The sequence below is a fragment of the Cotesia glomerata genome, unplaced genomic scaffold (genome assembly GCF_020080835.1).
Source record: "Cotesia glomerata isolate CgM1 unplaced genomic scaffold, MPM_Cglom_v2.3 scaffold_309, whole genome shotgun sequence".
Taxonomy (NCBI): Eukaryota; Metazoa; Arthropoda; class Insecta; order Hymenoptera; family Braconidae; genus Cotesia; species Cotesia glomerata.
In genome coordinates this window covers 1,929-7,152 of record NW_025403651.1, presented here as the reverse complement: position 1 = coordinate 7,152, position 5,224 = coordinate 1,929, and the positions used below count along the sequence as shown (strand labels likewise).

Sequence of the window (5,224 nt, the reverse complement as noted above, 5' to 3'; positions counted from 1 at the left end):
TTTTATAGATCTCGAAGCGTGTGTAAGTTTTTTTGTTCCTCAAATTTGATGATATTTTATTTTATAACCTAATCTATTTGAAGTGAACTCATCAGATTAAATTCTAATATTTATTTTATAAGAATTTTTTAATTTTGGTCACTTTTTATCATTATAGAATAGTAACATGTATTCATTAAATGATGGTTAAGATTTGATGTCAGTGCAGTCAATAAAGGACGATAAAACCAAATGGAAAATGAAGGACTCAGCGTACGTATCAGATTCCCATGTTGACTCAAAACATTTTTCAAATCGTAATCATAATGAAAGAATTATTAACTCTGATCAAAATCACAGAGTTACTGGAACTAACCCAGGTAGTTTACAAATTTTTTTAATTTGATGTAAGAACCATTGTTTTAAATTTAAATTTAAACTTTTTTTTTTTCGATTTCAGAATCTAGCTCGAGTTTTCTGCTATCGTCACATGACAAAAATTCTATAAGTAGAAATAATTGTTTTGTAAAATCAAATACAACAGGAGATCGGAAAAACGTTGATAGTAGTAATATGTTAAGAAATGTCAAAGTGAATACAGTATACAATGAAAAAGAATTAAAAAATATTTCTTCATTAGGTAGCTTAGGGATTCTAACATCGAAAAATATGGCAACAGTAAAAAACGATAAATGTGTTAAAAATATAAATGATTTGAAAAAAGTGATCCCCAAAGTTAAAGTTGTCGAAAGTGAAATGAATAATTCCAACCAAGTAAACAAAAGTTATAATTTTTTAGATGTAGATTCAAATAACGATAATATATCACATGCAGAAAATAATAAAATTCAACTAAATAATTATTGTCGTACCTGTGCTGGACTAAAAATTCCATTAGTAGATATTTTTGGTGAAAGAGGAATTCAAATGAGGTTGAATCAGCAAATGAAACATCTAGAGCATATTGATGAAAATGATAGCTTGCCGACACAAATATGTATGGACTGTATTTGTGATTTAAAAATGAGTTATAAGTTTTTTATGCAAATAAAAAAGGCTGAAGTTAAATTAAGATCAATTTTTATGTCTTTAAATTCAGTAAATACGCGTCAAAAAGAAATGAAGCCCGATAAGTCGGCAACAAAAATGTATCATAAACTAGACGAAATAATTGAGCATCCATCGATAGAAAATAAATCAGAATTTTCGCAATTAATCATTAGTTCAAGCGTTAAACCCCCAGATAGTTCGTATGAATACTCAATGAGTGATTCGGTAGAACCTAAAACAAAAAAACAGTGCAGTGAATATAGTATTAATAAAGAATTTATTTCTGACGATTCTACGCTCTCAGTAGGTGCATCTTGATGATTTACAATTTGATGTGGGGAACAGATTCTAGTTCAAATATTTCACAAGGAAATGCTGACGTTACCAATGAAAAAGTAATTTTTTTATGAAAAAGTTGAACAATATTGAAGAAGGGAAGAAAAAATACGAAATCTCAACATCTGAATCAAACTATCAATATGATTCAGAACTTGATAATTATAGTAAAGTAGAGGCTAAAAGTATAAATCAAAAGTGAACTGGGGATGTCCATGAGCCTGAGTCTAATTTATTTATAAAAGAAAATTTAAAAGAAACAAACATTAGAAAAACAAAAATTTCGGTAGATGCAGTTGACAATATAGAATCCCTGGTAAAAGAATCAAAACTTGATAAAATTAGATACTATGGTTGGTAAAAAAATTAGACGATCAAAGGTATAATGTACGTTACTGTAAAAGGTTCTAAACAAGGTGAGATGCTTTTGGTTAAAGTTAAAAAATGGATAAAGCTGACGACAAAAAAGGAGGAATTGTTTTAATAAGAACAACACTGAAGCCAAGAATATGCCGAAAAATTTTTGTAGAACTTTATCATACAAAGATATATATAATAATCGTACGAGAAAGAAAATAGAAAACCGCATGAACAATAATTGAAGAACAGAATTGAAGAATACAAAGAAAAACGATAATGAAAAGATTACTTGGTGTTGTCAAGTGCAGTAATAGTACATTTGATACTGATGATTCAATCAATTCTATTAATATAAAGAACTCAGCCGGAGAAAACAATTTGCTTTTATGAAGATTCAACGACTCCACTCAAATAGAAGCTATAGCCAGTGAAAATAAAAATAGTAACTTGATAGATATTACAAAAATAAAAGCTCACATTTCCGTTATGTTGATCCAAAACTTAATAAACAAAATAATGAGATTGACCAGAAAAAATCTCTAAATATTCGATGTCTATGGCAACTACTCAACAAAATCGAAAAAATAATTTTTCAAAAGGATTGTCAAAAAATTGAAGTAATGGTATTTCAGTGGGGAAAAGGAAACGTTATTAATTAAACTTTCTCAGATTTTTAGGGTAAGAAATAAAAAATCCTACTAAATTTCAAGAATATCTTAATCAAAGGAAAATTATAATTGAGACGATTGAAAGATAAAGACGTAATAACTTTATATGAAAACCTTAATGATGTAATAAACCAAAAAAAATTACCAGGTTCTAACCATCAGAAAAATCTGTCGCAGTGAATCCTACTATCAAAATTAATCTATTAGATTGTGATTACTGTTTAGAAATATTTTTATTCTCAAAAGAAGATTTGGAAGCACATCTTAAAGTTCATGATTTCAAAATTTTATTTTTTTGCGAGGATTGTGAATCTAGGAATTTTCAACTAATAAAAAGCTAAGCGGGCACATAGTATAACATGTGTAAAAAATTGATGGGATTGCTTAAAATATTGTAAATTTTGTGCTAGGAATCAAGAGGAAAAAAAACGCCAACTTTATGAACAAAAGCACTGTGATGCTATTTATGGTCAATTATGTGACATATGTGGTTGAAAAATTTAAACACCAAGGTACATTAGACCCAACTTACATTAAAACCAACACATGAACTGGGAAAAAATTGCTTTCAATGTCCCTAAATGTCCTAAAATTTTGCCTTCAAAACAGAAATTAAGCTTTCATTTAAAATCAGTTCATACTTCTTTACGAGCTTATCTGTTATTGTGAAGACTGTGGAGACTGACTTTAAAAAATCAGCATCTCTTAGGCATCATCGTATTCGAAAACATCAGCCGTCAGAAGTAATAAACAGTGAATGTCAAGTTTACGATAAACAAAGTCGTTCCATTTTTATAGCTTATCAAAGCATATGTACACTTCATAAAAGCATACACAATCAAAAAATGTCCACATTGTGATAAAATGTTTAAAAATTCATCTACACTAAAGCAACATCTACGTATTCATGAAGATCGGGCGACCATACCGCTGTGAACATTGTGGTGCCGGGATTTAATCGACGCAGATGGTTTAAGATTGCACATGAGGGGTTCATTTAAAATCTAATAGCCGAGGCTCTTAGGGAATGTTCTTGCCAGATATGTTCAGAGAAAGTTTCCTAATCAATTTCAATATAGATTATCCATCAAAGGAATCGTGTTCCAAAGATGGCAAAACAATATAACTTGCCATATATGTAACCGCTCTATGCTTTCTTCCAGATCATTAGAATGGCATATGTCCTCATGATTCATAATCAAATACCTCCGAACATTTCTAGGGATAAAGCGGATCCGAATCTTGAAAAAAAGAGTATCATGCAATCATTGTAATAAAACATTCAAAACTGAAATGGTTTTAAGAACTTTCATATCAAAAATACACATATGGAAAAAGAATCCAGTCAAATGTTTAGACTGTGATTTAATGTTTACGTCAGAAGTAAGGCTGAAACACCATATGATGATTGCTCACAATCGATTTGAAGCGTACACCTCATTTGTCCTCATTGTCCTAAACGTTTTGTCAATCAGTTGGGCACACCAAAAACTCATATGCGATATCACATTCAGAAGATAGACCATATACATGTGAACTTTTGTGGTTTTAATTTAAAACCAAAAATTCACCAATAAAACAGATCACCAAAATAAACATAGTGATGAGAGAGGCCAAGCTTCTGTGCCGATACCAAAGCTTGGAGATGCAAAGCAAAGTTAGTGCATTGGTTTGTCATGAAAGAACACATACGAATGAGCGACCATACTCTTGTATTGTTTGTAAACAACGCTTCAAATATCTTTGGAGATAAAAATAAACACCAAAGAAGGCATGAGAGCTCTTGGTGGTTCAGGATTTAAAACGAATTGTAGCCGGAAGAAATCTTAAACAATCCAAAAATCATGAAGCTTTCCGAAAATTCATCTTCAGATCAAGAACAGTTGGGAACTAGAAGGCGAATATGAAACAATCATAGAAGGCGAGCAACAATTCGAGGAGCAAGTTGAACATGAAACGATGTATGAAGATGATCATGAAAACTATCAAATTTGAAACTGTAGAAGTTAATGGAAACTATGAACAGGGAATATGATGAAAACTTCCGGAGAAGTTTCTGACCTCGGCTGAAGTCATCATGAGCATTGAAGATACGCCAGTCTATACTGAAGAGGTTACTGCTGATAATAATATTGGAGCATATGGCATTAATAGCTGATGATATTACTGGCCAATCACATATTACAACCTGGGAGCAATAATAGTGCAGATACGCATTGCAACAAGATGAAAATGGTAAAATTCAAGTTATTCCTGTTATGCTAGCTTTACCTGAGCTGAATGAATCAGGTACTGAAGTGAGTTTAACAACCGCATCAATTATTTATGATGATGAAAACAATTGATATGATAAATATTGATTTTATTTTACTATTTTAGTTATCGAAATTAATTTGGTTTTATAATTATAATACTATTTACTTTTAGTTGTTAACTTATCGATTGTAAAATAATTATTTCTAAATTAATCGTACTATATAACTAATATTACTGTTAGAGAATAAAGTGATATCGTAATTATTGTGTTAATAAAAAACTAAGCCTATCCAATGTCATGAAGTATGAATTTAATTTTATAAATACTCACAATATTTATATTTTTAGATAGTTAAACAAAAAAATTATCTAATTGAATTTATTCAAGTTTATTATTGGACTATAATTTCATATTTTAACATTAGCATAAAAGTATGAGTTTTATAAGTTACCTCTCTTGGTTTAAAAGGTTAATTGATGATAACCCAACAAAATTTTTGTAATCTCAAAAATAAATGTATACTATTTTTGTGACAGTGATCTATAAACTTAACAGCTTGTATTTTAAGATTCGA

The 5,224-nt window shown here is 29.9% G+C and overlaps 1 pseudogene; it reads left to right on the top strand.

Annotated features, from left to right (window-relative positions):
* LOC123274347 lies at window positions 1-4,738 on the top strand (annotated as a pseudogene).
* The last annotated feature ends 486 nt before the right edge of the window (window positions 4,739-5,224 follow it).